General features: G+C 37.5%; 1 protein-coding gene across 5 annotated transcripts in view; it reads left to right on the forward strand.

Moving 5' to 3' along the window:
- Window positions 1-23,917, forward strand: part of Tafa2 (TAFA chemokine like family member 2) — a 446,228-nt gene that overhangs the window by 418,500 nt on the left and 3,811 nt on the right. Inside the window, exon 4 of one of the 5 annotated variants that reach the window (XR_008221708.1) lies at window positions 16,516-16,761. The exons of the other annotated variants lie outside the window; for them this stretch is intronic. The gene's annotated coding sequence lies outside the window, so the exon portion shown is untranslated. The remainder of the gene's footprint in view (window positions 1-16,515; window positions 16,762-23,917) is intronic. 5 annotated transcript variants of the gene reach the window in all.

Consider the following 23,917-nt stretch of genomic DNA (forward strand, 5'->3'; position numbering starts at 1 on the left):
ATTGCCTCCCTAGTCTGAGGGATCGGTGGCCTACCACAGCCTCCTCATGTCTGAACATCTCTGTCCTCTCCTGTGCCTCATCTTTCCTCTGCTTCCCTCTTTTGCTGTATCTCAACTGACTCCCCTGCCCATTGTCAAGTGCTTTTAAGGGATGAAATAGTTACAACATCAGGACTACCTAATGGGGGTAGTCTTCTCTGAAGGTTGGCTGCTCAGCAGACTCAGTTGTAGCTGCAAATCTATAACCTCCACCTCAGTGCTTAAACTACTGCTTCTTTGAGGAACCACAGGATAGGAAAGGCAATATGTCTGTCTGTCTGGGTGGCAAAGATACAGCAGATCCTACCTATTACATGAAAGGCAACAAAAATGAAAAAACTGGTGAAATAAATAGCGTATTAGTTGGTGGTGTTGGGTCACAGTGGGGGAAAGGAGGGGAAATGGAAAGTGCCGAGCAAATGTGCATATTTGATTGACTGTTTGAAGGTGAGTGGATGACTCACATGGCCATTTGGAGAGTAAGCTTTCTAAGCAGATGGAAGAACAATTTAAGGTCCCTGAAATGGCAGCTGTCCTGGGAAAGCTCTACCCAAGGGGTAGCAGTGATACCTGTGTCAGGGATGGAGCAAGTGTTAGACTTCAAGGTTAGAAAGGCGTCTTAAGCATGTCACAACTGACTTAATTTTGCGTGGTAAACATGTAGAAAATGGGAGTTGTCATGAGGTGACATGGAAGGAATTGTGAAAAGAGTGTCTTTTTTTCCTATCTATTTTTCTTTAGTACTCACTAATTCTAGGATATTTACCACAGTGGAAAATCTGCTATAACATGTTGCATTTGCTATTTCTTTTTATTTTTATTTTTAACTTTTTAAAATAATTTTTATTTCATATGCATTCATGTTTTTCCTGAATGTATGTCTGTGTGAAGGTCTCCGATCCCCTTGAAACTGGAATTAGCTGCAATTATGCCATGCCATGTGGGTGCTGGGAATTGAACCAGGGTCCTCTGCAAGAGCAGCCAGTGCTCTTAACTGCTGAGCCATCTCTCCAGCCCCGCATTTGATATTACTTAAGAGTAGGTGAACATTTTTACTATTATAATGAGAAAGGCAGACATTGAGTGAATGAAATTCATGCTAGAGAAGCTAAAATTTCAAATGAGGAGGCAATTAGAAGCAAAACACTTAAGGAAGTTGGTAATCATGGTAATAACATTAGGTTTTTAATAAGGAGGTTCAGACAGAAATGGATTAATGTGTGTACAATTTTCACATCAATTAGACACTGTGTTCAAAGCAGGTAGGAACCCAGTTAGGTGCTCAGGTTGCAGCATCAGCCAAAGGTACATTTTAAATCTGGTGTTTAAAATTGGAGAGCTGCTTACTTCATAAACAGTAATTTCACAGGAGTAAGAGTGTCTGCCTTGGCATTTGCTTAAAGAGTCATTGGAAATTAGTGCAAACACTTCAGATAATACATCACCAGAGCTGTAGTTCTCCAACTTGGCCTACATTTTCACAACAAAATGAACAACGGGCACCAATTAGTTCTATGAAGCACCTAGAAGATGGAAATGATTCCATGCTATTTGAGCCACATGTATATTTGGGAATGTTACTCCAAAGAGTGTGCTTATGATCTCAAAGTTAATTGTAAGTATTCACACACTGTAATGTCATGTTGGTTGGGTGTCATAGAATTTTGATGGAATTTCTTAGGCCATGGAGTACACCCTGTGAAATATGTGGAGATGATCCCAGGTCTATCTCTTATGTTATGGCCAAAGGCCAAAGTTCTGTCACATTAGTTAAAAAACATTTTAGACTTAATATTTGCTGAAAGTAAATATACCTGGGGAGTCAACACTTTATTTTTGACTCCCCAGGTATATTTACCTAAGGAAAGAAGAGTAGGACTTTATGGGACTTGAAGAATAGAAGTGTGGGAAAGGAAGTCAACTTCTGCAACAGTGTCACCTCTGGTTACCTGTCTGTGCTCCAGTGAAGAATCCTCCACCCATACAGGCATCCTCCTTACACTCATTGCTCAGAAAAAACCCAAGGAGATATGACACATGAAAAAGGGGGAGTTGTTGGGGAGCAGAAGGTTCAGTGGGAGGGTAGATTAGAGGGCACTAGAGGATATATGTGTCCAAAATATCTTATATGTGAATGTATGAAATTAGGAAAGAATACATTGAAATTAGGAAATAATACATTGGAAAAAAGAAAATGATTAGAAAATAGAAAAAAGAAAATGATTAGATGGTTGTACTGAAGGGAACACACTTTGGAGACCTTAAGCTTTTATTTTTATGTTGGGAGACAAACTTCCTACTTAAAAACATATGCCTTTGTGCAGATTACAGCATTGTATATATTCTACCAAAGCTCCTTCCTTCCTCACACACTTTACAAATTGCACAGGGAGTTTAAAAGCACCGATGAATGAATTCCCGTGCAACTTAAAATTCTTATTTTGGTGAGTAGGGTGAAGAAGATTCAGTTAAGTAAAGTAGAAGGTATTTTTCCCCAATGAGCTCAGAATGCTTTATGAATGATGACCAGGTGGTGCATGAAAGCACAACTGTGTCCCAAATCCCTCATCTCTCTAGGAAGACAGACAATGGCAATTCCCTTTGGATGATCCACAACTTGTCAAATGTGTCTTTCAACCATGGAGTTGGGCAGAGGTGTGCCTTATATGAAGGGAGGAGCTGGGCTTACTGTTAGAATGATCACACCTCAGCTGGGCATACCCAGTAAAATTCCAGACCCCAATTTCTCACCCTAAGGGGTAAGAAAAAGATTTATGTGTTGGATTTGTGGATATTAACCTCTGAGAATAGAAATACAAAAATAATATGTTTTTGATCATTGGAAGATATAGCAAGGAAAGAAAAAAATATTTGTGTGGTTATAAGGAATTTCAGCCAAGACCATTGAATAACATATTCAGTATTAGCTCTTGATGAATGGACTGCCTTGGGAAACAAGAAGTTCCTCACCTTTGGATGTTATCAACTTATGACTTGAGTGATATGCAAAAATTCAGAGTTGACTAGATCAACAGTAATTAATACAGACAGGAAACAGCTTATGCAAAGGCTTGGAAGGATAGATCAAGTCTTAATTCTGGAATTGAAACTCGTTCTCAGGGTAAGGTAACACGTGAAAGGAAGTGGGTGACTGGGAATTCCAGGGAGCAGAGTAGTAGCAACCAGAATGTGTTATGAGAAACTTTAGTTTCTATGTGAGAGATTTGGATTTTATTCTCTAGGCACAGATGAGCTATGAAAGAGTCTTATGAGTTTAGGGAAGGAGAAAGGTCTGGCTTACAGTTAAGTATATTCAACTATATAGGACCAGATGGAGGTACAAGATTATATGGGCTTAACGTTACTAAGGAGAGTGGTGGCATTGTGTGTGTAGAGAGAGGAGGAGGAGAATCAAGAGGGTTGATGATTAAAATGAATATAAGACGTGAGTAAAAGCAAAATTCCAGACTCATCTATTTCTCATTTACTTACCTTTTGGTGATTCCTTGGCGACAGTCATTGACAGAGACTCCAAGTAGAGAAATCTAGTTGATAGTGTGATATCCAGACCAAGGGATAAAAACAGACATTGGGAAATCAATATTCCATGGATTGTATTGAAACAATTCACCAGTAAAGCTTTCCCAGGAGGAATATTTCAATCAAGACTCTCAAAGACACTCAACAGGTGATGTGGAATAAGTTAAGTGTAGACATTGGGAACAGCTGTGATGTCATTCAAGGAAGAAGTTTGCCAAATTGTCCCCATAGTATCTAGTAAGTAAACCAAGTATTATTCTGTGGTGTGAATATTTAACTGATTTTTTTTTACCTTTATGCTTGATTTTATATTTCCATAAGAGAAAAGCTGCCTCTGTGAAACAAATAGATTTCTAAATTAAGCTATTTTCATATTTACAAACTATTTATATCGAAAAATAAACAGGGCAAGTGAATAAATGCAGCCCAAAATACACATTGACGGTATTTAAATTTTCTATCATCACTATATGTATGTACTGTATCATCATGTATATGAGATACAGAGAGTTAAAAAGGAGGAGAAAAGATAAAGGTGAGAGATTATGTATATAGAAATATGAAAAATTGGGGCCACAGTAATAACTATAAGTTGAAAACAAAGAATCTCTTCAATGCCTAAGAACATTGAATATTATACATATCTGTCAATATTTTAAACTCACGCAGCAGTTAAATCTTGAAATAATGTACAGTACAGGAAAATCTGACCTTTGGTGAAATACAGTATACAATATAAGATTCAAATTTCTGAGTATTTGGATTAAAACACAAATATCAAAATTGTTGTAGTTTCTAGAAAGTTAGGAAATAGGACTTGTAACAGTTAACTTTCTAGAGACACAGATGATTTAACTGTTGACACACCTCTCACTCATGAGACTCAGTTTCACAATAGTTTGCTTCTATTAAGCATGGCTGTTGACATGCCATAACGTATGATGAGATTCACCCAAAGTCAATAAAGGTTTGCTTTATCAAGCGCCTGCTTCCTCTTGGCATTTTCAACTTGGCTTCTATTGCTGAGTCTTTTCTGGTGACAAACATATTATACTCTTGCTTTTCATTTCCACTCTCTTCCTCATCTTAATAGAAAACTGACATTTTAGATGAGAAGGTGTGTGTGTGTGTGTGTGTGTGTGTGTGTGTGTGTGTGTGTGTGTGTGAGAGAGAGACAGAGACAGAGACAGAGACAGAGACAGAGAGAGACAGAGAGACACACAGAGACAGAAAGAGAGAGACAGAGAGAGGCAGGAGGAGGAGAAGAGATTCACTTCTCAAAGGATGCTTGCAAATTATTGATTGCAATCTCTGCTTCAGGTCTCTTCTTTAAAGCATTCTGGACTTGACAAGACTGATTATGGGAGACCTGGTTTGGTCAGGCTGTTTGGGGGTGTTGGTTTGCTCAGCATGGTTCTAGGACTCATATGGTATGGTGCTTCTCTTCTATCTTGAAAGAAATAAAATTGAGTATTCTTAAAAGATACTTTGTCTCACAGTCAGAGAAATCTGCATGGGTATCGTGATAGGAAATTTCAATTTCCCAGCTTCAATTACAACATGGGATCAGTTTGTGAGATTACTAAATGTCTGGTCAGACTGTCAAACCTTCTCTGCGATTAAATTTCACAGATGAACTTGTTGAAAGTGCAGTCTGTATGCATAATGCTGATTTGAACCACATACATAAGTCATTTGCCTCCAGGTTGTAGCTTTCGGGTTTCTTAGATGAGTTATGAGGAAATGTGCTTATGAACAAAGTTTGATAAAAGTTACTAATGATAACTTTTAACATACTCAGTTTTTACCTCTGTTAATGGTCTAAGGAGATCCTATCCAGTGATGCGGTACCACATTACTACTTTATACTATAGGTAAGGATAAATATTGAGAATATGAAAAATGTGTTTACACATGTGAGGTATAAGAATCCTACATCATGACAGAGTTATCTTCAATAGCAATAGTATAATACTGAGGGTTTATCTGTCCCGAGCATACAGCAAATACAGAGAGAGTGAGACACTATCAAATTGTACCCCAATAATTGTTCATTTTCCACCTCACTGAGCATGGATACTGGAAGTTTGCAGTGCTGTAATCCCGACAGCCGTTCCCCCATTTTCTTTGCACAGTGGTTCTCTCAGCCTTACCTCAACAAGTGTCCTTCCACTTTGTCTCATGACAAACGTTTACATTATATGTGTGGCCCTTCCAGGGCATTGCCGCTAGAACTTTGCTATGGAGAGCTTGGAAAATTAGTGAATATACCCCGTGTTTATTCACAGTTAAATGCCTGTCACTCCTGAACTGTCTTATGGACATGCTCTGTTTTTCATTCACTCTTCTGTGACTGTACATCTTTTGCTTTGGAATAGACATACTTAATTTTTCAGAGACACTAGCTCATTTACATCTTTTACTGTAGCACAGGAGAGTCATATCCAAATCCAGGGGGATAAATTAATCACTGTTTACAAATGCACATGTTGGTTTCTTCTTTGCATGTTTTGAAAGGAGGATGAACATGGAAGAAATATCTCTTGCAGATTTCATGATAAAGAATTTCAAGAGGTTTTGTGGTTGACACTCAGTCCTTCAAAGGCTTTGTTTATTCATCCACATATAAAAAATACATGTTTAGAAAGTCAAGTCTGATGGCTAATTATAATTGTGTCAAGTTGGCTGGTCTACAGTGACCAAATGTCTAATTACATATTACATGTTTCTTGTGAGGGTATATTTTTTATATTTATTTTTAAATAATTATTTTTCCCTAGTCCCATCACAGTTTCCCCTCCCTCCTTCCCTCCTTTCCTCCAATTTCCTCCCCCTAACCTCCCCTCTCACCCACATCCTCTTCTCCTCCTTTCTTTTCAGAAAAGGTCAGTCCTTCTATGTATATCAGCCAGCCATGATATATTAAGTTGGTGGGATGTAGCTGGAGCTATCTCTAGTCCCACCTGGGCTTAAGTTGGTGGGATGTAGCTGGAGCTATCTCTAGTCCCAACCGGGCTGGCAGCCACACAGACTCAAATAAACACACAGACACTTATATTATTTAAACTGTTTGGCCTAATGGCCCAGGCTTCTAACTAGCTGTTCTTATATCTTAAATTAACCCATTTCTATAAATCTATACCTTGCCATGTGGCTTGTGGCTTACCGGTATCTTACATCATGCTTCTCCTTGTGGTAGCTGTCAGCGTCTCTCTGCCTCAGCCTTCCACTTCCCAGAATTCTCCTCTCTCCTTTTCCCACCTATACTTCCTGCCTGTCTACTGTCCAATCAGCACTTTATTTATCAATCAATCAATCAATCAATCATCCACAGCAGTGGGATGTTTTTACTAAATGTGTAATCAGTGATTATAATAGTGACTCCATTGTAGACAGTCATATATCAATACTTTTTCATTAGTTATTTTGAGTTGGAATTTCTGTGAATTCTAGAATTTTCTAATGCAGTTTGTTAGATTCTTTCCCCTGGGTTTTGAGATATTTTCCTTTATTTTCAAGTTGTTATGATAGTGAATAAGTAGAGTTTTTTCATTTGCTAAGACATTTTTGAATGCCTAGTTGATGTCAGGGTCTGTGCTAAATCTTGGGGATAAATTACTTAAGCAAGATAAAGGCTTTATGTGGGAATTGCTCTCAGTGGTGTTCTAACAGGTTACACTCTGAAGTAGATTAGGCTGAACAGCAAAAGGAAGAAAAATAGCTTTTTGAATCTCTATAGTTAAAACAAACAAGATTTGGTCTCGGTCAGCCATCATCATAGGTGGCTTTTGGTCTCCAGGGGCAATTCTTCTTATTTCCAGAACCAAGGCTGAGGGGTATATGTAACTGGGCATATTATTTGTTACTGTGATTGGAGGAAAACATCAGAAGTGATCAGCCCTGAAGCAACAAACCTACCCTTAGCTTTTGGTCTGAAGGTTCAGAGATGTCTCCTATTAGAGAAGATTCAGTATGCCAAGTCCTTGTTTTTGTTCATGCTATGAGTCTAGACAGATATATAAGGCCAAACATCCATTTTTCTGTTCTGTCACAGGAGACCTTTCCCATGGCCCTAAGAGTCCTCTGTGTTGTGTTAATTGCTTTTTCCTCTCAAACTTCTAGCAGGCACTGGTCTTTTATCCCCATTGTTTTTCTTTTCCTAGAGTGCCATCTACTTGGAATCACTCACTATGTAGCCATTTCAGTTTGGCTTCCTTTAGCTGTTTGCATGCAGTCAAGTTTATAGCATGCCTTTAATAGCTTGATACTGCCTTTCTCCTTAGCCTGGATGACATTCTACTTTCTGGATGAAGTTATTTATCACGTTCTTTCCAAAGGAAAACTTGGCTGTGTCCAGAATTCGAAAACTATTCATAAACCTGCTATAAATACCCTTGGTTTACGTGTCTTCATGAAGAGATCGTTTTATGCATCTGGGGGTAACTAGCAAGAAGCAGAATTGCTAGGTCATGTGGTGAGGGTGTGCTTATCTTTGCTACATGGCATTCCAGAGGAGCAGACCCATTTTGCTTCCCCACCAGCAGTCAATGCAAGTTTTGGGGGCTGTACATCTTGCCAGCACTGTTTCCAGCGTGCTGGATATTGCCCATTCTAAGAAGTGTGTACACTCGAGGCTTTTATTTATTCCTTCTTTACAGGTGTGGCTTACATGCCTCTTATTGCCTCTATACAATGTCAGATGCATTGGGAAGGGAAGTCTTTGAGAACATACAAAGGAAACAATTCATTTAAAAATTATCTCAAATGATCTTTTCCAAGAAGACCCATGTTTATAATATTTTTAAAAGCACACCATAATAGAAGATATCTAATTTTTCTCAAACTCTATTCATCAGAGCTAAGAACTCTCATCATAAAAGCATACTAGCATCACAGGCATCTGGGCACACACTTGTAATCGCAGAATTTAGCAAGCAGAGGCAGAAGGATTACAAATCTGAGGCCAGTCTGGTTTATATAGTCAGTTCTTCTTATAAAATTAAGTAGAACAGAACAAGAAAAATCCAGGAGGTTCATATCTGGCTATTTAACCTTAAGTGTAAGCACAGAGCCATATTCCTTGTGTGAAAGAGGAACAGCACATGTTGACTTAAAATAAACTTTTCATGAAAAAAAAAACCAGCCGGGCGGTGGTGGCGCACGCCTTTAATCCCAGCACTCGGGAGGCAGAGCCAGGCGGATCTCTGTGAGTTCGAGGCCAGCCTGGGCTACCAAGTGAGTTCCAGGAAAGGCGCAAAGCTACACAGAGAAACCCTGTCTCGAAAAACCAAAAAAAAAAAAAAAAAAAAAAAAAAAACCTCCCTAAATCGCAGTGGTCTCCAGAATAGATTCAAGAATATCATTAGCTCTACTGTAGAGATTAAAAATGGATACATTTCTGGAAGGTACTATCTATTCATCTCTCATAACATTCACCTTTCCATCTGACAAGTCTCATTTACTTTGGTGAAAAATGGCTGGTATGCTCCTTTGAGAAAGTCTTCAAGAATGAATTTGATGTTTATGAACCCAATCTTTCTCTTAATTTTTACTTTTGTGTGTATGCACGTGTGTGTGTGTGTGTGTGTGTGTGTGTGTGTGTGTGTGTGTGTGCATGTGCATATGCACGCAGGTGTCCATGAACTTGTGTGAACATAAATATGGAATGACTCTTCACTTTTTGGTGAAGGGTGTGGTGGTTCACTTTGATTTTCAACTCCATACCACCTAGAATTATCTGATTAGGCATCTCAGTGATTGCTTACATAGTGTTTGCCTCGGCGAATGTCTGTGGGAGATTGTCTTGATTACTTTAATTGATGTGGAAAGACTCAGATCATGAGTGAACATCTTTCCTTGGGTTTGGGTCATTTTTCTCTGCTCTTGACTGTGGATGTAATGTGGATAGATGTTTTAAGTTCCTGTTTCCTTGACATCCCACCCCCACCATGGGATCTGGTGATGTGATAAAATTTTCCACATCAGGAGAAATGAAACTAGAATGCAGGGTTTCTCACTGAACAGAGGTCTTGTGGATTCAACTAGACTGGTTGGTCAGCAGGCCCCAGAGATCCTTCTGTTTCTGCCTCCTCAGAATTTGGATTTAAGCACACACTAGCATACTCTGCTTTTGTATGTGCATCCTGGGGATCAAAATCTGGTGCTCATGCTTGGATGGCAACAAGTCCCAGACCTTTAATCCAGATTTTTGAATTAGATCAATCAGGTCCACACCTAAACATTAGCCTCTGACCGTGGGAAAGTCACTTCACACCTGCACTCCTTACTCATCTATGAGATGGAATAATTATTTAAATACCATGTGTGTTTCTTGGGTGTTTTAAACCAGTGAACATTCAGGAGTTACTTAAAACAAGTTACTGGCCACTTGTTTGGGCTTATCTCTATGGGAAGTACATAAATCAAGTAAGTTTTTAATTGGTTAATAAAATAAAATAAGCCAGTTTCCCAATAAATAAAGTATGAACATTATTATTCAACAGTAGTAAATCTTGTTAAATATACAGTTGTAGAAATGTCTCAGGGTGCCTTTCAGTACTTAAACTCATAGTTAAACAAGGCCCTTCAAAGAAAGTATAGACTCACTGGGAATTATACTCAGTCCCTTTTGTAATAACCACAAAAATATTCTCATCAAGGGTGGTGAGGTGCCTCAGCAGGTGAAGGTGCTTGTCACCAAGTTTGATAGTCTGAGTTTGATACCCACATGATGAAAGGAAAACTGACTTCTATAAGATGTTGTCTTGCCTCCACATACATGCCATGGAGCTCATATGTATGCATGTACTCACCCCCCCAAGAAATAAATAAATGCATGAATGTTATTAAAATGTTTGTTGTTGTTGTTTTTAATTCACCAAAGATATGGAAAAAGTGAATTGCAGTGTTTTAATGGCCACATAATCTGGGACATTCCCACCACTAGTGTGGGATGGGTCAAACCTATTATGCTTTTGATTGTAAGACTCATCTTTGAAGAAGTATGCTTCTGGAGCATAAACATTGCTGTGTCCTTTTTAGCCACCAGGCATCGCTTTTTCAGTTGCATCTTACTGAGGCTCTATAAAGGGAAGTAAATATCCTTTTTCTGCCCATTCCAATTGCTGACCTTTATAAGGATTTCTTAGGATAATTCCAAGGCAGACTCACAAAGGTGTCTCGTTATGATTAAACTGTTTTGTTAACTGGGGATAGAGTACGCTATGGCTATGTGCCAGGCTTTTCCTGTACCTGCTTTTCATTTGAATCTTCACTTTTTGTGTTGTTTTGCCTGGGGCAGTGTGAGATGATGCTGGCCTGGAGTGCTTGCTACTTTGGGAAAGGTTTGTTTACTTGAGTGCTGAGCCACCCTTACCCATTTCGATGTTACTAATACAACATTAATGTTCTCACTAAATCACAAAAATGCCCAGTAAAAACTGATGCAGAAAGTGCGTATAGATATTCAGCAATTATCTGAGGCTAATAATTTCTGTTTATGGAAGAACAAATAAAACCTAAGTGATTCTTTTAAAACGGTACATTTCAATTGAAATGTGTTTTGCTTTTAAGTGATGAAAAATTGCATTAGAATTTGTATGTGTAATATAACGACTTACTTGTTTTCCCAGACTCTGATATAACTTAGAAAAAATAAAGTATTGGCCCATACTTTTCACAAGAAATGCCTAACTCTGTAAAAGACAATAATAGAATTTTTAAAAGTCAATGACATATCTATGTTGAATGCCATATTATATAATTAGATTTCCTATTTTTGTAACAGCATTGGAACAATGAGACTAATCTGAAAGGGGTAGATTTTACTGTTTTTGAAAATCTTTACTTCAAAGTTAGATTTGAAATTATTTGAATGGGTGGATTAATTTCTTATTGGGAGCATAATTGTATTTATTCTTCTTAGCAGTGTGATGAAATAGAGATTAGTTCTATTGTAGATAGTTTTTTGCTATATATATATATATATATATATATATATAATATTTCTAAAAATTCAAGATAATCCCATGATTAGATATTCTTAACCCACACTCTTCATCATTCCATTATAGATATTGCCTGCTGAAAGTCTGTCTTCATCATTATTATAGACAATCATCATCAGTAGATGAACATTCAGGCTAACATTACATCTAAACCAACTTTTAATTAATTCCATAATAAAGAAAGAAAAGAGGAAAAATGAGGAAGTTGAAATCCACATGTAATTTTCATTTTATGAAAATTTCTAACGAAAAATTTTAATAGTATATGATGGAAAAAATTGTAAAACCCAGCTGAGAAACTAAGCGTGTGTTAGATAATATCAAATTCCAATATCACTGGGCCTTAAAATTGGTCTAGGTTTTTGTAAGAGGACTTTTTGACCTCTTTATTATAATAAATCATTTACCTTGAAGGTAATAGAATGTGCCATCAGTTTAATGCGGCTCTTGGAGTGACCCTGGGCTCCAGTACTAGCTGATAATATTGCAGTCAGCCTTTCACATCACAGTTCCACGTCTCATCTTTATGATAGAAATGTTGAAGAACTTAGCACAGTGCTAAAACCAGAAATGCTTGCTCAACCCTAACCTTAAAAATTTAGTAGTAACTCAATATGATATGTACCATATACTCAATATGCTTCTTGGAATACTCTTTTGGGGATCACCATAAACACAAAAATCCTTATGTTTATATCTTGATGACATCAGTATCTAAGAGTTATTCACTAAAACGCAAATTTCCATGAAAAGGATAGTTACTCATTCAGTTAATGAGAGAACTCCTTATCCACACTAGGAAATCCCTTCAGGATATGCATAAGAGGAATTCAGGAAGCAGTTATAAAGGAGGACAATCTCAGGAAAATTGGAAAATATGGTTGCCCTAGATGCACTTAACAGTTAACTTACACCATTGTGCTAGACCTGCTCCAAACATAGTTGTAATGTGTTGTTATCAAGGAAGTTGAGAATGCCAAAGAAAATACTGTGAATACTGCAATGAAATACTGCAGAGTACTTGATGACTTACCAACACCAAGCTCCTCAAAGAAGTTGAGCTGCCATAATTTGCCCTTCTCTTTTAGTTATGATTAAGTAAAAATCTTCAAAGTACCTTGCCACACATTCTTTCAAAGATAATATTAGTAAATTGTGTGTGTTCCATCACCAAAAACTCAGAGAGAAAAGGAAAAGTACAGAGAAGTATGACAATCAAGAGATGGCAGTCTGGTTCTAGGAGTATCCTAACCTGTGGAGGTCAGTGTCAACATAAGGAAGTCTAAAGGTTAAAAGAGACCTGGCAGACCCCAGGAGACTGTCATAGTAGTCCACAGTCACCAAGCAGATAGCCCTGTTGAGCTCATTTTTGATTGAATGCTCCTGTGCTGCACTATAAGAAAGCATGAGAAGCAGAACGATGTTCCCAGGGTACTTTCTGAATCACCCTGATATGAACATGAATTATGGAAATGTCATTGAGAAAGGCAAATATACTTCCTCTCTGGGGAAAATTACAGCCCTGATGTCACAATAACTTTATAACTTTGCAAATACAAAACCTAGCATACAATTAGGAAAAAAAAAAAAACAAACCAGGCATACAAGGTGATAAGTAGCCTGCACAGCAACAAAAAAGCAGAAATAGCCCACAGCACCAAACTGAAACCACAGAACTGCTGACCTGTCACAGATATAGGAATGTCATAGAAGATCATGTGACATTTAAACCAACTAAAGACATGATAGACTAGTAAAATGTACAAAAGGAGCCAAACGAGTAAGGCAAAGGAACAAAGAGAAATGAACCTAGCCAGGTATGGTGGTGCACACTTTTAGCCTCTGCACTCAGGAGTGGGGGAGTCGGGGAGTGGGGGCATAGGCAAGTGGATCTCTGTGAGTTACAAGCCAGCCTGATCTATACAGTGAGTTCCAGCCAGCCAGGGTTACAACTATTAAATAAAGACCATGAATTTGATAGACTGTAAGAAAGGGTACATGGGGAGGGTTGGAGGGAGGTGTCAGGTATCCTGAATAGTAAATATAGCAAGTCTCTCAATCTCTCTCTCTGTTTCTCTGTGTCTCTGTTTCTATCTCTCTGTCTCTCATTCTCTCTGTCTCTGTCTCTGTCTGTCTGTCTGTCTCTCTCTCCCCCTCTCTCTCCCTTGCTCCCTTCCTCCCTCCCTCCCTGTCTGTCTGTGGATGTGTTTACATGAAGAGTATTGTTTGGATGGAGACGCACTGAGTCAATCATTTTATCGTTTGCTTGATATGTTCCACTATAGGAAACTTGACGCTGCTTCAATGGCACCACCATACTGGTCAAGTGAGCCTGTGACTCCTAGGTGTGGGATAATTGCCACCACAAAATAGTTTGTGAGAAAAACTCCCTGTCAGTGCTAAACAGCAGTATGGAAATTACTCAAGAGAGAAGTGCATTTTTAAAAGTAGGATAATTCATAACTGAAATATTAACTGTAATAAATATGCCAGTATGAACCTTGATGTATCCATTTGGACATTTTCCACATCCCAAGTGGCTACCCTAATACCAATTAAAGCATCACAGATTGCTATTATCTTCCTGCATTATTATTTTCATGAATTAATTTTGTCTTAAAAACCAGACCTTTTCCAAATGAGAATACATTTAAATATCTGAGGTACAAAAGTGAAGTTGAATGTCAGGACCCATAGATATCTATAATTTCAAATTCTAAAAATACAGAACTGTGGGAATAATGCTGGAAAAATTAATAGCTGAGAAAGTGGCCTTTGGGGTCACCTGATCATGCCTCTAGGTGTTTATAGAGAATCCAAATAGTAGTTCTATTTCTTTCTGAAGCTGCTTATCACTTTTGTTCATATATAAAATATATATCCATTCATTAATTTGTTCATTAATTTATCCATGTACATATCCATCCATGTTTTAGTCTTTCATTTGATAAGTATAAGGGGTCATTTAAATGCCTGGAATACTGATTAGTTGTGAAAAAAGATGTATGTGTTAGTGTACTTACTCTACAAGAGCTCACAGCTCTTAAATCATCTTATGATTGTGAAAGATGCCTAAAGTATGGATAAAGTTCTGAATACATGGATCATGAAACTATCTCATTTTTTAGGGCTTTAGATCAAACACAGATGCTTAATGTGCATTAAGACAGAGACATAATTGGGTACAACAACTTAGGAGAGTATTAAATGTGTACCTGTGAAGGCTTTGGGAAGAAGGGCTGATGAAACCAGTGGGATGCTCTAATACCGAAGGATTTTCTGTTTCATAGCTTCAGGTTTCTTTCTGTAGTATGACACCATTATAGACTTTCCTTTTTTGGTGATGATGGCAAAGAGGAGGAGGAGATACAAGAGACAAGAAAAATCAAGGAGTTATTGCACATATATAAACCCGATGGACCAGTCTTTGATTATGACAGTGATGGTAGAACTAGTAGCTGGCAACAGATTTGGAAGGGGCGAAAAATGTGTGGGCAGTAGTGATGTTCTTAATAGGGTTATATGGAATTAATAAAGAATATTTGACAAAAAACACATGGTTTTGAACAATGTGGAGGAAAAGGAGCACTGGGAAGCCATGAGTGGTGCATCTCTCCCATTGCTGGGCTTTTTCTAAAAGGTGTGAAACTCTCCTGCATTTCCTTGAGTTTCATCCTTTGTCTTCTGCCACTGGCATCCGCTGTCTGTGTTGGCACTGCCCCGTATTCTGGTAATCTTGGCTCTGGTGTGTCTGGATAAAGTCAAGTATTCTTGATGGGTGATCAGTGCACAGAAGTTCTGCCCTACCCTACACATTGCCTTAGTCTTACATTTTCTAGTTTGATAAGAAGAGGCTAAAGTTAGCAATAATGGAAAAAGAAATGTTTTCCTTGTTCAAAAAATGGAAAATTCTTCTTAAATTGTAAGTTATCTTTAATCTCTATCATGCCATGATTAGTCTACATGATTAGTCATTTCTCTACCTGAGTTTTAACTCTTCTGTTCTCTTAAAATCATGTAGACAATGTTATATCTTGATTCATTTTATCAAAACCCCTCTGTTTTCTGATGCCAATGACTAGCATCGCCTTATATGATTTATTATGAATAATAATACCATATTTTCTCAAATTATTATTCAAATTACATATTTTGATATATATGATATATATTTGATTATATATAATCTATGTATGTTCTTTGGAGGGAAGCATGCATAAAGAAACCTTTGAAAGCCACTTATCTATAAAGTATCATAAATTACCACTGAAAATGTCATGGATATTATTCAGAATGTTCATGGGGATCATAGGATTAATTATGAGTTAAGAGATGTGAAGTTGGCTTGAAAAGCAAGTGCCTATGGGTGGCAAAACTGAAGCATTGGTTAAAAGGCTTGATCACTTTTACCTTCCTTAAAGTGTGAATGATCCTAGTTTATGCATCAGCAAGTTATAAATTACTGCAGGCATGGATATTCAGATAAGCCCATGAATGGTTATGACGGCAAATATGAAATCTTAGGATTCCAACTGAGTAGTACCACCTAATGTTTCTATGATTCTTTGACACTTAAATGTTAAAATACTTATCTGTTGAAATCTTTGTTCTTTCTTGCTTGAATTCAATGAAACTTTCTTCTTTGGTTTGTGCAGAATGTCTCCCAAACTGTTCCCAAGGAAAACTTACAATCCCTGTTGAAATTGCTTATAATAGCTGCTTAAGTTAGCCCTACTTATTGTATGCATTCTGCATTTATAACCTGCTAAGAGCAGTAGAGAACTATTCCCACTGTGAGCTTTGTTAGAAGCAAAGGACATTATTGTCTTGTTGTCCCTTTACGATTGTTAAAATGTTCCCTTTCTCCCAGCTTTGAATCCTGTGATAATCTGTTCAACAGTGGAGTGCCTGACATGTGTTTGTTCCTTAGGCAAACGTGTAAAACTCTTCAAGTTGGAATGGAGAAGTAGAAAGAGGAGCTTTCTGCTGTGCCTGATGACAGTTTTTGATTTTCCACATTCAAAATTATTCTGGCTCCACGCTGGAGCGGTAGTTATGGCGATTCCTAGTGTTGGTCGGATTCTGAGGAAGGGGCAGACGTTCCCTTGAGAAGTAAAGATTCAAAACAACTCCAGAAATGAGCACCTGTCTCCGTTCATTTCTCACAGAGCAGCAGGTGTGTACCTCATGTTAACAGGGTGGACTGTGACCTACTCTTGCTTATGGTTACTGTTAGCTTTCCAGGTGCTTGATTTCAAATGGAGACAACAAAATTGGTACAGTTTTAGAGATCAGAGGGCAAAGAACTGACTCCACAGTTAATAAGAAAGCAATGATTTTTTTTAACTAAAAAAAAAAAATCCAAAAAAACCCCAAATGGGAAGAAGCATCATTTTTTGAACTGCCTCACACAACCCACAGGTTGGATGTTGCACCTAGAATAAGACAATATTTTGCCATTGGTGAGCTTTAATGCTGTCACCACCAGTGGTCCTGTAGTGCCACTTTTCTTAGAATTAGAAAAAAGTATAAAACCCTAGTATTTTTCTGAACATCTGTCAGTGTTCAACCTGCCTATTATTTATAAATTTGCATGAAGAGCACAGAGCCAATAGGCATTCACTTAATCTCCATTAACCAAATCCAGACAGACTTCTTACCCAATCTATTCTTTATATATTGGAATTAACATGGAAAGCTATGTTGTGCCCTACCTTAAACAATTACACACACACACACACACACACACACACACACACACACACACACACACACATATATATATATATATATATATATATATATATATATATATATATACTCAATACATCTCGCTTGTTAACCATTGTTGTCTATGATATTATTTCCTTCAGAGAATGGATTTTAATTTTGCAATGTACAGAAAGGAATTTAAAAAAATATTATCATCACATATGGAATGATCATCACTAAACCTAACTGAATAGAAGAAGATGATAGAGCATGCCTTCCTTTTGGAGTGTTCTCAAAATATACTGACTTTGTCGTTCCACAAGTCACACCAGGTCTTTTCAACAGGACAGCACCATGTTATTTATGTGGACAGGTGTCCCAAGGAAAAATTACTGAAAGCCATTTCATTTGTAACTCAAGCCAACTTTCCTGATGTTAAGAGAAAATGTTCTTAACAATCCAAAACCACCATAAAGGATGCCTTCAATTCTGGTTCTTTTCAAGTCCCACTCACTGCAAACTCATTTTGGAGCACAGTTTTGCACTCTACTCTGACTCCCATTTACTTTTACTGTAGCAAAGCTGAAATTATTGAAGAGTATAGTTCTTGACTAGCCTTAAATTTTAGGCTAACATTTTCCTGCAGAAAGTAGGTAAAAACTATCCATTCAAATTATTCTATATAAATGAGAGGTGAAGCCTAAAAAACAAATGTAATATCTAATTTGGCAGGTGAAGCACATTCCAACTGAACTAAAAAAAAAATCTCATAGTCTCTAAACTTTCCAGTGCTGGAATATGTAATTCATATCTTTAAAAAAAATCTACCCAGATTCTCTTCAGGTATTATTTTTCTGTCTTGAAATAGTTTTTAACTTCCTATGATATTCATCCTTATCCTAATTGCTTCTTACTGTTATCTAAAGTTGCTAATTTTTGTGTGTGTCTGTGTTCCACCGGCAACAGAGAGTACAAGCTGGGGGACCAGAAGTATAAGGACATCTTTTCCTAACAAATTCTGAAAAATGCCAGAGGCATTTACTGGGTACCCGAAGACAAAGTGAGGAGTGGTTCATTTGTTAATAGCAAATGCCAAACTGAGGATGAGCTGTCTGTTCCTGAAGGGAAAGTAGTTCTCTAGAGGCAACACAAACACTCATCTGCTTCCATGAACTATGTAGGAGGCTTCGAAGTTCTGAGAAATAGCGTGAGTCCATCTGTTCAGAGGACTCCATTCCAGTAAAGGTCTTCATTTGCTCAGTGCACAGACCTCAGATGTTTCCTCCATGAAAAGAGCTCACTAGTCTTGCATTGATACAACATGATAAATTGCACCTTGTAGAAAATAAAATACAGAATGGCAATGCCACTGCTGAGTTTAGGGTGTCAAGGTGATGATTTAATCCTATTTGTAAGATAGACTTCTTAAGAAGCATCTTACTGAAAGAGGAACTAGGAACTCTGTCCAAGTGACAATGTTGGCAGCTGGGAATGTGACAAACTCAAGAGACTGTAAAGTTAAAAACTAGCAGGCAGCAATGGTGGTGTAAAACTCTGGTATCTGTGCCAGCAAGAAAAGGCTGTCTCAGCTCCTCTAGTACTGTGACTCTCTGCTGGAAGTGCAGAGGACTGGATGCCACATCCAGGGACTCTTCACCCCTCTGCTTCCATGGAAGCTCACACTAACAGGATTCGTTAGTTATCTGTAGTTGTCTGGAATACTCTGTGTTATCTGAAATGACTCTTTCTCTAGTTATCTAGGCCCGCCAAAATTTTCAAAAATTTGGTGAAAAGATGAACTGAAAGTAGTTCAAGATCCTTTAGTAGTCATGCTGACTCTTGTTGAAGTATTGGATAGACAACCTTCTATTGCTAGATGGTAAAGCAAATGTCAAGACTGGTCAAGCACCAGAGTTCTGTAGAAGAAAAAGTAAACTGTGGTATGAACATGCAGTGATGATCAGAGCTATAGGTGCCACATCTATTACTATGGGAGTAAAATATACACTTATTTTTAATGGTATGCAAATGAGGATACTTATGAAAACAGTTCATTGGTCGCTGTCTTGTAGTGGCTTGTCTATACCTGAAAGCTATCTGTGCAGCTTGCAACCTTGCCAGGCAGGTGTCTTTCATTTTATGATACCTTATTGTAGAGCATGCTTTGAGATAGGGTGAATATGTTCATGTACAGTTATGACCAAATTAATGGCAGCTCTTCTCTACCTTAAGTGAAAAAAATCTGTTACTGTGGAATAATGATGCTTTAATTGCGCACTTAGTATACAGATAGTGAAACCAGAGCTAAATTCATGTACTTGTAAGAGTCACATTAAAAAAAATTCATTTGCAGTGAGCAGCCGTTCTATTCCAAGGAAGGAAAAGTTCATTCACATCAGCACTTAAGATTATGAAGGCATTCTGCAGTTCCTTGTGCTTTTACAGAGCAGGCTAAATTTGTTGGTATCTTAGTGTAAAATGGTATCTATTCGTGATGTTATTAAGAAGCTATTCTAAAGGTTGGACACCAATTGCATTTAAATCTCCTGTCTTGTCACGGAAATACTACCACACTTTCTTGCCTTCTACTTGCTTAAATAAAGAATGTTCATTAGTACAAAAATAAATGTTTTGCTAATAACATGGGTATTTTAGTGAAAATGTAACTCCCTTTGAAATGAAATTGACTCCACTGCTCAAACACACCATCTCCCATTAATGTGTGTATGTGACTCATCCTAGAGCGACAAGGATATAAATGGTATTCCAAAGTGCTCCATAACAAGATTTTAATAACTATGTTACAGAAAAGAATATGTTATTCTGTAAATGGCAGGAGATTCACATTGATGCTGTAGTGACTCGGAAGTGATTGCACAATTTTGCACAGATTGCAAACTGAAAACAAAACAAAACAAAACAAAACAAAAAACAAAAAAATGAACCGAGGGGTAGGCTAGCATTTAATTAAAGAATAACAACATCAAAGTAATCCTTGATACAGCAGGGCATCTTCACATCTGCATTTCACTGTTGAATGATCCTGTTCCAGGTTTTATTCCTGAATAAAGTATGGCTTTGATTTCCTAGATACCTGTCCTGTATGCAAAGTCTCATGGATGTTGGCTCATCTAAAGCACAAAGAAGGAGGTATAGACAGATGGGAAATAAGAATCTGAGAAAGGCATAATATGTGCTCAATGACAGGAGAAAGACAGAATTCACTGTGCATACAGATGCCTTGCAACGTTTTATTTCTCTCTGTAACCACTGAGTCCAATTAGTGCTTTCCATATGCACATGGATGTAACCTGAGCAAGGGCAGTGTTAAGACACGTGTTTGAATACTGGCAGTTACAATGTAGATGCTACTGAGTGCCTGACACTGTCTTTAGCCCAGGCCTGCCCTTCTTTTTTTTTTTTTTTCGAGACAGGGTTTCTCTGTGTAGCTTTGCGCCTTTCCTGGGACTCACTTGGTAGCCCAGGCTGGCCTCGAACTCACAGAGATCCGCCTGGCTCTGCCTCCTGAGTGCTGGGATTAAAGGCATGCACCACCACCGCCCGGCCAAGGCCTGCCCTTCTTATCTCACAGCCTATGATACACACATTAGAGGTGGTTGCTCTCTAAACACTAACCGCCTGCAACTGTCTTTAGTCCATGTCTATACTTGTTAGCTTGTGGCCATAGGATGCAGATGCTAGAGGCCTAATCTTTACCTTGAATCATTTTGAACCATCTGCAGAACTGATCATTGGCCCCTGGCAGCCTGATGCCACAAATCAACCTTTTAACCACTATGTAGTACCAACTTGTATGAAAAGACATTGTTTTACCCACAGCTGTCAAAAAGTGTGAAATTCTTGATATATGACATTTAAAAGCAATAGTATTGAAAGAGTCAATTGCAAGGTGGGTTACTATAAGAAATAAAAAAAATTAACCCCAATCCAGTCGATATTTCTAGATTAAAAAAAGAAACAGTAACACAGCTTGATGGGAGTTCTACACATGACTTTTTATGTCTTGTTTGAGAATTATCATTATTACTATCTGCTAATTTTTAAAATGCATTTTCTGAGATGGACTCTTTGCAAGGGATGTTTGATTTAATCATAATAGCAAATGTATGTAATATTATGTAATTGTATAATGTATGTAATATTAGATAGTAATATTGTTCTAAAATTATACATGGGAAGATGAAGGTCCATGCAGTTTAAATAATGTATGTAGTCCCACAGTGTTTGAAAGCCAAAGGGCTAGACTTGAACCCAGAATCTGCCTGCAGAGGTCACGCTACTATCATTGTGTCCCTCCCCAGGCTTGTCTACCACTTATTACCTAGTCAGCAGAACTTGGGAAGAAAGGAAATTTACACATTTATGAACATAATCCTATCAAGAATTTTTCTAATTCGCTTTTACAACTGGAGAAAGAAAAGATTTAAATGTCCTTCCAGTGTTCAATCTGAAGAAAAATTAAGGACGTTTCATAATGATCAGAGCACAAGGAGCAAACAGAATAAAAACAACAGACTTTACTTATTCAGATTTAGCTAGTATCTTATGCATTGCTCACTTATTTTATTTTCTTAGTTCAAATTGGTGAAGAGATTTGATACGCATATCTGAGACCCTAAGGCTATCTGGAATAGATTTTTTTTTGGACTGGTATACCTGGATGCTTCAGTCCTAACACTTATGTTTATTGTTATCACATTAGCTTCTTCATCCTTCTGAGCCACTTAACCATAGCTGTGCTTGACACAGGGGAAGCAATTCCTGTTATTAGTACTATTTTTGAATGTACATGGGTTCAGCTGCCCAGTAGCTGAATCTAACATTCCAGCTGCTAGGCAGAAAATAAGGTTGTATGAAGAAGAACAGCTGTATGAAGCATGACTTCCTCAAAGGCAGATGTACTGAAGACTGATGACAGCATGTGATACTGAGGCAAAACTGGGGTTATTTATCTGTCTCCTCCATGAATGTTGCATCTGTAGCCCTGGGATCAAGAAGGCAGCATGCATCATAGGAACAACCTAGATTTTGCTCCCCTGAAACCTCCTGGTATAGTTACCGAAAACTTGCTGAAGATCTCCTTAGAAAGTGAAGACTTTACTGTTCGACATTTTGTCAAAAACAAAATTTTAGTGTAAAGTGCTGTATTTTACTTCTATAAATAGGGTAATGTTTATATGATGTATTAGTAACATTTCCTTGTTAAAATGTGGGACTGTATAAATATTACTTGAGCAACTCTTACATGCTAGAACTTTCCAGTTTATAGTTTACAGCAAGTGAGATGGTATCTTCACCTACCAATGAGCCAGAATTTAAGATTGGTCACTTGACCGTCTTCAGTGAGCCTAGAAATTATTAAATGATTGATTTTTTTGCTTAGTTTTAGTTAATGATTTTGTTTTTAAATATCATTTGAATTGTGCTTATTTGGTAATTTAAATTGGAGAGGGTATATCTATACCCATAATCATGTTCTATCTCTAAAATAACATATTGGAATATATTTGAAAATTTGTATGTCTTGTTGGTTCTACCATCATATTTAATATGAAACTACATGTCCCCAGAGGGTATGCTGATACATGCTCATGTGCTCAGTTTATACTATATTGAAAATGGGCAAATCAGTAGTTTATTTTCATCTGTAGCCCTCAGACTTACCTCGATTTCTATCACAATACCTCTTCCACTCTACTTTCAATTTCTCTTCTTCAGATTTATGCATTAGGACAATTTCACATTTAAAACTGTCATTTCATGGAGTAGCAATGCTGGCAAAGCAGTATGTTTCCATAGACATGACAATGCTTAATTCTCACAGAAGAAGTTGGCAACATCGTCCGCATTTTATACATGAGAACACCGAGAGGGGTGAAGTCTGAAAGTAACACACAGCCTGGGGTGTATCCCTACCACATTGGCTTAAATCCAGTGTCACATGTCTAACCGTAGTGCGTCCTAATCAAACAGAATGATCAAGTCTAAAACAGACTATCCACCGTCATCGGATACTAGAAATTATTTTATTCGATACTCAAAAAGGGATTAAACTAAGAATATTGTACAAATCGTGAATGTGAGAAAAATTGCTTTATTTACGTTTCAGTCCATGCTTATAAGATAATTCTTACTTTTGCGCAACTACTCTTACGTTTAAGTTTTTGGTGTTTTTAGCTAATATTTTAGCCAAGAGAAAAATACATTGTAAAAATATGCATTTATATTCTTGTGTGTATGGATGGTATACTTACATGTATTTATATGTCTGCATGAATATTTATATATATGTATATATATATGGATGTGTATACATACAGACATACACCTACAGACTTTCAGAGATGGAGGAAAAATTGGTTTTATTTAAGGAGGCTTCTGATATTGTTTGTTTTCAAAATCATATGAAAACAAAGCTTTAATTAATATGCAAATGGTCAACAGAATCTTCCCACGATTTTATGAACTAACAGGATCAAATGTTTACCTTAGAATAAAGATATAATGATGACACTACCATAGAAACCTGCCAGTGACACAGAGCTGGGCTGAAAGGTGCTGAGGGCCCACCCTGCTCTTGTGTCTCAGGGGGCACACAT

The sequence above is a fragment of the Peromyscus californicus genome, unplaced genomic scaffold (genome assembly GCF_007827085.1).
Source record: "Peromyscus californicus insignis strain IS unplaced genomic scaffold, ASM782708v3 Scaffold_24__1_contigs__length_46423439, whole genome shotgun sequence".
In the NCBI taxonomy this organism is placed as follows: Eukaryota; Metazoa; Chordata; class Mammalia; order Rodentia; family Cricetidae; genus Peromyscus; species Peromyscus californicus.